Below are 12,348 nucleotides of genomic sequence, written 5' to 3'. Positions count from 1 at the left end.
TGAGTAGAAGGAACCACTCTTCCTCTTCTCACCCAGCTGAGACAGGTCTAAGTCTTGGGCTGGGGGCTGTGGTGGGGTGTTCCCAGGGAAGCTGGCATGGAGGAAGGACAGTCATGGTGTGGTGAGGCTGACTCAGATTTCTCCTTTCTGGAGCTGAGAGAGGTTGGACTCTAATCTGCTCTCTGCAGAAATCTGAGTCCCAGGCAGTGGCCATACAGCAGCATTTCGACCTTTTGGTTTAGAAAAGCTTCGCTTCTTGCCAAAAGGGCAAATACTTACAAGTGTGTTTCCTTCTCTCCTGTGGGCCCGGTACGCACATCACGCACTTTTCGTCCTAAGAGCAAAGTGTTTTTGCAGAGACAATTGAAAGAAATTAAGAATGGCACATCATGATCATTTATATCATGTGTATCTCAGAAAGTTCATCAATTCATATTACATTAGGGAATATGTAAACTAAATGTGCAGTCATTTGGCATAGTCCTCAGAGCAATTATTCTTCAGTTGATTTAGTACACTTGATAAAAATAAAGGTTAAGGAGGATGTTAATTTTGGATTTTTTTTTTTTTTAGCTGGTTTTTATAAAGTATTAGAATGCAGATTAATTCCAGACTTTATAATACTGCATTCAATTCACTATCATATAAAAATAACTTGCATAAATCAGAGAAGCGGGCCTGATCCTTGTGCTCTGACACTCGGAGGGAATTTTGACATTGAGTTCTATAGGAGTAGGCCCAATGTCAAAACCTAGATATAACATGAATCCGTGCCAGACACGTTAGAGCTCTGCTAGGAACATCCTCATTGGAGCATAATAATTTGTGAGAGAGAGACACACACTGTGAGCACTCCTGGGGTTGGGGGCCCTGGGCAAAATGTTGGTGGCAGAACTAATTCCAGTCTGAGGAAATGAGAAAGCCAGTGTTGTAAAATGTTGTTGCTTCCAAATCTCAGCCCATCAGACTACAAGGACCTACATTTTTCTGTCCGATTTTGGGGGTGGGGAAGTGTTGGCAGGACATCCTCTGGAGACAGTGAAAAGAGATAAAACTACTGAAGCTTTTTTTTTTTTCCTGAGTTCAGGAGAGAGAAGTTAAAAACCTGCCAGAGCTGCCCTAAAATTGCTAATGAAAGAGAGTGAGAGAGGCATTTGCTTCAATATGCTCAGCCAAAATGGGATTTTCAAAGGAGTCTGGATAAAGACATCAGACACAAAGAAATCAGTACCTAATAAAAGAACTTACCTGAGTCAATCCTGCTGATTGGCTTCAATAGCAGACATGTGGGTGTTGAAGCAGAATTCACTGCAGAAGTTAAAAAAAAAAAAAAAAAAGAGAATGAAGAGGAAAAAGAAAAATAACATGCAAGTAGCAGGGAATGCTAATAACATGAGTAGGAAAGGGTTCTTCCTCTGCAGGGTTAAAGGACTGCTTCACAGCATCTGGGAGGAGTGGTAGTAGCCTTCTCCCTTAGGAATAAATCAAACCTATATCCTGATGTGGATCTAGGAGCAGAAGTAGTGAGGGAAATCTCCCCAGAAGAAAAATGAGATTATAGAAGTATTGAATAAGGAATTACATGGGAGTTATATACGGGGGATTTCGCTGTAGAAAAACAGGGTTACATATATAAACCTGTGGCTTAGTTCGGAAAACTCTTATCCATGGTCTTCTGACTGAGGAATTGCATGTCTTCATTCTTTTTTATTTCCAGTCCCTGTCGCCAGTGCTGTGGGGACAACTCTTGTGTCCCTGGAACTGCCTCAACGCATCACAGCCATGGGAAAAGGATTTCTCCATGAATTTTTGCCGATGGACTAACCCTGCACCCCTGGTGCATTTGGGGTTTGCAGAGACCCATCCTCCCTGGCAAATCCTAGCGTCAGCTGCACAGCATCAGGAGCAGTTGAGAACTCACTTGCAGGGAGTGAGAGTTGCTCACCATCCTTTCCCCATTCCTTGGCATCACTGATCCTGGGAAATGTGTTCCAGAGGGTGCTCTTAGCAACTGCATCCGCAGAGGGATGGAAAGTCATTTTATCCTTTCTGCATCACCCTCCTGTTCCATGCCCAGGTGTGTCCGGGTTCTTCCAGACACACGTATGTAAGCAGGGAAGGTTTTATTTTGCTCCTTTCACATAGACTTTATTTGGATTCGTAGGAGACAGCTGGATTCATGAGACATGCCAAGTTTCAGACTTCCTTGGTCCAAATCCTGTTGAACCATGTGCATCCAATTCTCCTCCCTCCCCCGTGTCCGCAGGAGCGGGGGAAGCGCTGGAAAGCCCCGCGTGTGCATCACCGCCGAAAAGAGCCTCACCTTGGCTCAGGAGACAGGCACTATAATTAGGTGCAGATCTTCTGTCCTAAACACAATGTTCTGAGGATTTATTTCTATCATTTACCCATCCTTGGTTTTTTTTTCGGTAGCGCTCTCCAAATGTGGGCCTAGGGGGTTCCGCTGCGGGTGGTTGGGAGCTCTCGTCTGCAGGGGGGCTTTGCTTCATATTATCGGGAAGCACAGGCAGGCCCATGGTGCCTTACTTCCATTAAGCTCATTTTTTGGACCAATGAGTAAAACCACGCATTTCTACATTTTTGTAATAAGAGAAGCATGCTGAGCTGGAGTTCTTGAGATGCCAAATGTGATTTCACAGCCGCTATCCAGATAGAATTGCCCTTTAACATCATCCAAGAAGTTCTTACACACCAAAATTATTCTGTCATACATAAAATGGCCCAAGTAATTTGGAGCAAGTTATTTAATAAACTTTGCCTTGCTGTAATCCACGAACAATTTATGATGTTCTTGAATTTCATCATAATTCAGTTACTTCTTGCTAGATAAGTTAGATGAATGAGTTGTGGCCTGTCGACTGCATGCAAGTGATTAATTAATTGCACATTTCTGGATGCTGGAGTTTAAGTGTATTGGTCAGTTTAATTGGATCAGTAGGTCACATGGTGTACTTCTATTCTCAGATTGGATGGACGCTTCTCCTTGAAAGAATCCTCCAAGAATAAAAATTCCTGATCAAGCATTTAAAGCTTGAAACGCCAGGATGCAGGCAACCACAAACTCAATCAATTACATGAGTGCTATTGGCATCCTGGAAAGCGAAGTGCTGCATTGTGCAAGCCTTTTTCCAAAAGAGACTTTCAGCTCGACAAAATATTCATAGAAGTATTACCTAATATTCACTTTGCCAAGCTCGCTCCTGCCAGTAAGTTCAGTTGTAAAAACATGTGTAAAGTACAAGCTCAACTAAAGGAAATTTCTATGAAAATTATGTACAGCACATGCTTTCATCCGCTCTCCTGAGCTCTCGCAGTGCTGATAGTAGAAGGATCAGCAACACACCTCTCTTTGCACCATGTTTGTTGCAGTTTTCTATAACGTGAATGCCATGTACGTTCTGGCTTTGTCATTAATTTTAAGTTAGGTCAAATTCATACATATTAGATAATAAGCATTTTTCGTCCCCAAATGTGTGTGTTAATTAATTTTATTTCATTCAGTGTAATTGTCCTTATAGCTCTGTGCTCATTAAAAGAAGAGGTTTAGAATCCTCCTTTGTACTAGGCTTAATTTGGGTGGAAATCACAGAAGCTGCCTCACACCTTCTCTGTCAATGTAGATGAGTTCTGACTTGTAGGCAACCCCCCCTCCTCCCCACCACTGTTACTAACTCAGGAGTCATTTCCAATTCCTCAGTGTAAGCACACATCACTCTAAGGAGACAGAAATTACATCCAAAGGAGTAGAAATAGCCAGGAAGACCTAGTTTTGTGTGTTTTCCTTTTGAAAGATCTGAGCACATAGTACTGAATGGAAACACCTATAATGAAGCAGGTGCTGGAGGGCCTGTCCATCTCCCCATCATCCAGTTAACTTGTCCAGGGGATAAACACTGGCAAAACCATCTTTCCTGGGGGCACTGAGGGTCTGTTACAGTGCATGTGGCCCATTCAGTGGGTTTCTAATGTGTGGTTGACAGCAAGTATAGATATATGTGCACTGATACACTATAGTTTATAAGTAGTTCATGGGTGATGAAGTAGAGCTTGCAAGTATTATTTGTTTATTCATTTATTTTATTATTATCTAGCATTATTAGCAGGCCTTGCGTGCCCTAGACTTGTCTTTTCTCTTCTGCAGTGTCAAGAACTTGAGCCTTGAGACCACTGCTGCAGTTGCTCTTCATTAAAGAACCTATTTGTCATTTATTAGGAATTTGTAAATGAATCCTGAACAGACTGGTCTCTCAGTACATCCTCCAGTGATGGTAGCGCTGGTCCTCTCGTGTTTATGACTCATTTTTGCTGTGAGAGAAGGGCTCTTTAGGGGGTTTGATGTGGAGACAGTATTTGAGATGTTGGATTTATACAGGAGCTGTGGCTCACACTCAGCTCTCACAGATCAGAGAAGATGAAGATGTTCATCACCTGCTTGGTTGGTGAATATCCCCCAGTGAAAGCTGTGCACAGCTTCTACCTCCTGTCCCCCCACTTTTCACTTGCATTTGACATCTTTCCTGAGTTGACCAGACATGTTATACTGAACAACACATTTTAGCTCTGAGCTAGCTACTTTGAGGTGTGTCTAAAAAATATATGAAGCATTGGCCTGGGTCTTGGCTTCTTCAGTGAACTTCTGGAGATGTGATCAGTGTGGAAGTGTCTGAGGAGGAAGCAGTCCCAAAGGATAGGTGTCCCTCCAGAAGGTGATCCTTAGGGAATATAACAACTCAATCTCTTCTATAAACACACCATTTCTCCTCGTCTGAAGAGGGCACTGAGATGTGCAGAGTGTCCAGGTGATCATCAGACATATGCAATTCCCTGGCCAAAGGGGAAAAGGCCATCTAAAACCAGAGGGCTTATGGAGACTTCTCTTCCAGATAATAGACTTTCACAGAAAGTGCCTCTGATGGCACTTCACAGGGAAGCCCGCTTTTCTCCAGCCCTCTTGAAGGTTTTTTTTTTTTGCACTGTTTTTGCAGTGCTGATCTTCTTAGCTAATGTCTTGAATTCCTCTGCCTGGTAATGCAGTGTGGTCCTCTGAGACCCCTGGGCCTATTTAATTTCATGCATGTGTAAGATACCTTTTCCCTTTTGGCACTATGATACCAGCTGCAGTCACTTTAAACACTGCCAGTCAATCCTAGTTATCAGAATCTGTACAGGGGACAGGAGGAGGGAGAAGATAATGGATTTGCCTTGAAAGCTCATCTAGAAATCCATCCCTACACAGCAGACTGCCTTTGTAATGTATTACTTTTTAATAATGTAAATATATTAACATTAGAGCAGTCTTCTCAATCTTCAGTACCTAAACATTACATCACTATCAGAAGCAAATGTAATTAGATATCATAAATATGAAAAATATCAGGACATTAACATAGAGAGCACCAATAAGTTGCTTTGCTTGTCATGTAATTGGAAAGCATTAAGGGTGCACTCTGCTGTGTGCGTGGTGAGCAGGGATCAAGCCTAATGCGAAGGGACAGCTCCGGTATGCAGAGCCTCACCCGAAATAACTTCACAGGGACACTGTCAAGGGTTTTTTAGGTCTGAAAGTTAACATTTCTGTGAAGTTGATTAGTGCTTGCAAACGCTCTGTGCTATTTTCTAATCAGTGACATTCGCTCTCTTGGTTATTTAATGGTATTAGCAGCAGCAGAAGTGGAACCATTTGTTTCAGGCCAAGCAATCATAATCCTGCTCACTCTGGATGCTGGTATTTAAATATGCGTGGGATGCTGTTTTCATCCCACACTCCTATTCTGTTAGATTTTTGCTTTGCAAAGTTTTCCAGTCTCTTGGTCTTCTGCTTAGCACCCTCCAGGTAAGCCTGGAATTGAAGAAATGTCAACCATTTTAAATAAGGTACAATGCCAAAATGACAGATGAAGATTTTAAACTTCCAGAGCAAAAAGGAATTATTTAGCATGGCTCTACTGGGAGTACAGACTCAGGCTGAGAAAAAATGGGATGCTTTGAATGACTTTCTGGCAATGAAATCTGTGGAATAGCCCAAGAGGGAAATGTCAAGTCCTTGTTGCTGGGGTAGATTAGATCCACACTAGAAGATATCTAATCTTGACTGAAAGACAAGTCAGTGGTGCTTTCCCAATTGGCCGTACAAGGGATTTCCTAGGCTGGTCATGAGCTCCTTAGAGCACCTAGTTGCACATTATCCAGGTGCAGGGGAAAGGCTTGGCTTGACATTCTCTCAGTAAGGACAGGACTTGGAACCAAGAGTGACATCCTCATGGCACAGGGAGGAAACGGAGCAGTGCAGCATGACTGTGTGCAACCAGGAACAGTGTCTGGCCTTAGATAAGGTTGTCCCTCCTTCCCTCTGCCCTGTGCTGTTTCTCTGTGCTAGGTTTCTGAAGCATCCACCATTTCCTTACCTGCTACAGCACATGAACACACAGCAGGGATGTGCATGGTGCGTGGAGTCAGCCTGGGTTTGCACGGAGCACCTGCCCTGCTGGGCTGAGCAAGGAGGTGGGGTTTTCCTGATATGGAACACCCCTGAGCTCAAGCCTTGTCCTGAGCTGCTTAGTGCAAGCAAGCCCAGCCAATGGGGTGTTCAATGGGCCTGGTCTTACTTGGGCTTGGAGAGTAAGAAGTGGTCTGTCAGGAGGTGCTCTCTTGGGTTTAGGGTAGAAGGGGACCCCCCCAAGACCAGCGGTGATGACTGGCTGCTCTAAAAAAGCCTGTCACTGGCATTTCTTCATGTTTTCTCTCCTAGAATTATCCTTGTTCTAGGTTTGATGCCAAATCCTCTTTCACCTTCCTCCGTTTCTCTTTCTGTACACACCTTGTTCTCTAATTAGTTGAATTTCTGTCTCTGCTTTGCTTCTCCCTTAGTCCTTTTCCCAGCTCTGCGCTTAGATCTTACTTTTCTTTACTTTTTATCTGCCCTCTCATGGCTGGATATTTGTTTGCTTATTTTAATTTCTCCTGTGGGAAAGCCTTTTCCGCACCACATCTTGTAGACATCAGAGGATCCTCTAGGCCCCTTTCTGTCCTCCCCATCCCTGTGCCAGTGTTTTTCCTTTGCTCTCTCCCCCTCTGTGAGTTGTGCTGTTGCTCTGCTCTCACTGCCATGGTAACTTCAAAAAGACACGGCCATTTGATATACCAGAAGAAGGAGAAGTCCGCAGGAGTGTGTGCGTGCATGTGTGCGTGTCAGGGGAGGGGAGAGAACATCCTTTTCCTTTCTCTTTTCATTTTTAGGTTCAAAGCATTTCATTACAGCTGCTGGAAGGAGGCAGGCCATCTCTCTGTGGGACTGGAGCCATGAGCCCCATCCTTCTGTCCATCTTGGGGGCCAGGGATGTTCGGCTGCTCCCCAAGCCCAGCTCCAGGCTCTGCAGGAACAAGGAGATTAAAAAAAAGAGGCGGCAACATCTTAAAACTCTAAAGCATAGTAAGGAATAGCTCTGTTCCTGAGGGGAAACATATGGGGCATTAGGAACACTTTCCCCAGCTTGCACATTTATACTTGAAAGTTAACAGTGAAAGAAAACAAACACAACAGCTTCAAACCAAACAAGCCGTAGGGGATCCCAGGCTGCAGCAGCTGCTGAGGTGAAGCCAGCAGCACACTGAGGAGGGGAGTGGGGACCCACTGGAGAGGCTTGGCAGCATGTGAGCCACCCTGCAAGGACAAGGTGTGCTGGAGCTTTCACTAAGCATTTGGGCTGGAAGGGGTGGCAGTGAGGCCAGCCCTGCCCAGCTGGAGGTTTCTCAGGTGTATAGTCTCAGGCAGGCCTGTTAATTCCAGCTGGGAGTGCTGCACCCTGTAGCCGAACCCTGGGTGGGGCAACAGAAGCATTGGTGGAGGCTATTGCTGCAGTTTTCATCCCCAGAAACATCCCTACAGTACAGGCAGCACCATTAGCCCATGGAATCATAAAATCATAAATCACGGGATCACAGAATGCTTTGGGTTGGAAGGGACCTTAAATATTACCTCATTACAACCTCCTTTCCATGGGCGGGGATACCTTCCATTAGACCAGGTTGCTCACAGCTCCATACAACCTGGCTTTAAATACTTCCAGGGACTTCCCATCCCTGCCCTGCCTCCCAGCAGGCAGTAGCACTCTAGGTACTTCTGTGCTGTGCCCGGAGCCGGCTGTGGATGAGGAGGAGGAGCTGGAGCCGGGTTCTTTGCATGTCTGGCAGCAAAGGGCCCCTCCAGCCCTGGGAAATACAATTACTGTTTTGGACTCAGTGTATATTTTCTCCACAGTCTCATTTTGAAAGCGATAATGATCTTTTCCTCTCCCCTGGGTGCCAGGAAGCAGCTTGGGGAATTAGTTGCAGAGAGGGGCTGTGGGAACTGCTCCTGCTTGGGAGGTGCCTGCAGTGAGGAGGAGACCTCTGCTTCTGACTTCCCTAGTTTGTTAACAAAAGGTAAAAAAAAAACCCAAAACAACTGCAGAAATGCCTCTGTATCAAGATGTTTGTCTGTCTTGTCAAGTTGCTGGGCAGGAATCAGTCCCTCATGCTGGGGACAAAGAGGTGCAGCTCAAGAATCCCAACGGGGTTGCAGGACCATGGGAATTCCGTGTGCCACCAAAAGAAGGACTGAGATATGCACAAGGTGAGGGCAATGCAATCAAGTCCTCGTTCCCAGCTCAGGCAGGAGTGGCATCATCAATGCTGCGGCTAGCACGGCTGTCTGCATGAGGTAGGGTTGAAAGCAGCTTTTCTGCTGCATGGAGCTGGGGAAGAACAAACCCGCTGCTCCACAGGGACCAACCAGGGGATTCTCTGCAAAGATTTCCTCACATAAATACCCTCCTGTGGCTTTTAATATGGCTGGGGAGGAGGGAGGAACAATCTGGGCCAGCAAAGCCCTGGCTTTCTAATCTGTGAAAACCAAGCAGGGTAAGAATAGAAGGAGGGAAAGAGCAGTGGTGACCTTGCTGCGTGTCTTGAAGGAGCAGAAAAAGGTCCCTGAAATGATGCTTTACCCCACTCATCTGGCCCTGTCCCCCTCACACATCTACAGCTTTGTAGTGTACCTTTAATGACTGCATGAGGGATGGGGCAGCTGCTAATGAAGCACGATGTGGTTAAAGGCTGCTCCCTGATGCAGACAGAACTCACTCAGGTCTGTTATCTTTATTGTAATAGCAGCGTGGCCAAGCTATATTAATGCAAATACTTTTCATTTGCCTGGCATTATTAAGTTATTCATGAAAGGATTTGACCAGATGCACATATTCCTGCTCCTTGGCTTGGTGGAGATGATGGTTTTGCTGTGTTCTCACAAAGATGATGCAGCTTGAGACATGCTGCAAGAAAATGTAGTCAATCTTCTTTGACACCAGAAAGAAACAGAGGAACACCTGGCCAGGTAGGGGCAGGCTGCCCCCAGTAGTGGCCATCCCATGATGCTTGATGCAGACTCTCAGTTAAAGTGATATGGTTCAGGCAGGAATGGAGCCATGGAAACTCCTTGGGCTTGACTCTGTGTCCTTGAGCAGAGCTGCAGAGCTCCCTGGAGCGCTGAGAGCTGATGGGGACAATCTCAGAGGGAAAATTCAATGAAAAAAGAAATTGAAAGAGGAAAAGGGAAATGTGTTTCGGGTTAATATTGGTTTGGTTTTCACCTGAAAGCATTAAAAGAAATTGGAGGAAACTTGCAAATGAAATGATGTTCTGAGCTGAAAAGACGTGAAAGTCTGCTAGTGAAGGCTTTGACTTTTCTTTTTCTTTTCTTTTCATAAGCAAATAGCGGATATGTTTTGATGCTTAAGCTCATTTATTTTTGTTGGAAAGGGTGTTTGGCTGTTTGGTTTTGTTTTCACTGGCTTTATATTGGAGAGAAAACATCCTGGATGCAAATGGGTGATCCAAGGGGGAAATCTGTAAGTCTGCCACCAAACACATCTTTTCGGTACAAAATGTCTCCAGCACCAGAATCCTGGGTTAATTTGCCATTCTTCCTGGGCTACAAACTGTTTAGCTGATTAGAGATGTGCAAACATTCCCACCGTCTCATACACTGATGCTCATAAACTGATAAATAACAAACCAGAGGCTAGTTTTCCCTCCCCAGAGCCGTTTAGTCTTTTTCAGTCCTGCCCAGGTTCAGTGCCTGGTGTAAATATCAGCCTGTCTTACCCAGAAACACCTTTAGATTCATGAACTCTTGCTTTCACTTTGTTTTCTTGCTGCCTTCTCCTTTGCCGTCTGGAGCCGCCCCAGACCCCAGCAATGCTCAACAGGCTTCCCTTCAGCTGCGGAGAGGGGAGGAACTGGACCACATTTGGGCTGGGGATGAGGTGCTATCAGCTCACCTCAGGGAAGGAGACTGGAAAAGATGGATTTGGCGTGCCTGTCGGTGCGGTTTAGGTGGCGATGCGGTGGAGCTGGTGCACGTGCTCCATCATGAGCAGCCACAGGAGGATCTGCTCCATCTGGGAAAGGACAGGCTGGGTATGTTTCATTGCACTTGCCTTGTGGGCATGCATATGGATGAGGAGTGCATATGCGTAAGCATGTGCACAGAAGGAGATGGAGGGAGACTTATGGATTAAGGTGTCTAGAGAACCCACTCATGGCCATGGGGCAGAGAAGTGGGAGGACTCTCCAGATGGAGTGTTGTAAGGGGATGCGGGTCTCTGAGTGCTGTGAGGACAGGGCTGCTCCCAGCTGCACCCACCACAAACCCTCAAGTGCAAGAGGACCAGTGCCGACCCTCTCTGCTCCCTGTTTTTTTGGCCACCCCTTTACCCACGGCTGTGAGATCCTGGTGGGGTTGTTCTCACAGGGGAAATCTCGCTGGCCGCTCAGATGAGCTTCTTGTTGCTGGAGCAACGCAGAGCACTGTGAGCAGCCCTGAGTACCTGGTTCCTAAAATACTGCTCAGCATTAAAGCCCTACGGTATTTATGAGGCAGCATTACAGGGAGACACAAGTAGAGCTCTGCCTGCTCCCAGACCTGACCATCACTCCTGCCTCTGGAACACACAGAACCCAAATTCTCCTCTTCGGGAAAACAATACCCCACATCTCTTCTCATACAGCTTGGGAAAAATAAATTTAAAAAAAAAAAAAAAGATTTTTTAAATTGAACCTATATTTTTCAAAACTTCCTTTCTCTTTGTCCTTGAAGAAAGTCTCTTGGTTTCCTCTGTCTAGTCCCTGCAAATGAATTTCCTAGCAGGAACACCTTGTCAGCTTTTTTTCTTGGGCTTGAATTCAATTTTTCAAATGAAATACCTCTTTTAGTCTCATCTACTTCATCTACAAGAAGATGGGTGAAAAAAAAATCTATTTTCTTTCTTCTTTTTAAAAGATTTCTGTTTTCCCTCCTAGTGGCCTTATGGCTCCTTTTAAGAAATTATATAACAAATTGTGAAAATCTGGAAGGGAGCTGGTAGTTTGATTCCTTTAAGACTCTCCCTTCTGCCACTAAGACAAAGAAAGCAAAGTAACATTCAGTAGGCAAAAAAAATATAATAAAAAAAATCAGACTTCCTGTTTCACTTTTGAACAAGGTGCAAATTAGCGAATATTTGTTAAAATTTGAGACAGCAATTGTCTAAGAAAAATAGTTTCAAAGAGGAGAAGGTTGTTTTTCTTCTTAAATAAAAAAGCCCTCGAACCTTTCTTTCTTTTAACTTCAAAAGGGAGCCAGATTGCAGAGGAAGAGAGAAAAACCTTAAATCTCCTCTGAAGGGAAGCAAGTAACTTAGTCAAAGTGATCTTATTTTTGAGGGAATAATTTTCAGTTCACATTTTTTTTTTTTTTTAGATCTTGATCAAGTGCCTCATAAATTTTAAACTGAGCTGGTAAAACTTCTACTCTACTCACAAAGGTGTCAAATGGTCATTTATTTTAGGATGACTGGATTATGCTGACCTGCTTGTTTCCAAAAACTTCATCAGCAGGCACCAAGCAGGAGTTTTCCCTTGGCTTTGGGTAGGTGTTTAAAGTAGTACCAGACTGTAGGCAAATGCTTCCATCTCCCTATGAAGGTGTTTTGCACTTGCTTCTGCCTTGATGCAAGGAGGGGCAACACAGCCACACTGAAGGTTAGGCATGGATCCAGGGCTTGGTGGAAGATAAGTGGTGCCTGTCCTGCCTGGAACCTCTCACAGCCTCTGCATTTCCAAATAAATAGCAATGATAAAGAGGGGGTTTCAGATGTGATCCATAGGTACTTCATGTTTATGCAAGTGATAATCTCTGGAAAAAAGATGCCTGCTAAGGGGTGTTTTTGTGATATGTCTATGAAAGCCAGAGTCAGCCTTGTTCAGAGCAATATTAGCCTCCGTATGTGTCTATATATGCAGCATCTGCTG

Source organism: Corapipo altera, unplaced genomic scaffold (genome assembly GCF_003945725.1).
Source record: "Corapipo altera isolate COAL_440 unplaced genomic scaffold, ASM394572v1 65, whole genome shotgun sequence".
Lineage (NCBI taxonomy): Eukaryota > Metazoa > Chordata > Aves > Passeriformes > Pipridae > Corapipo > Corapipo altera.
Note: the sequence above shows the minus strand (reverse complement) of the source record.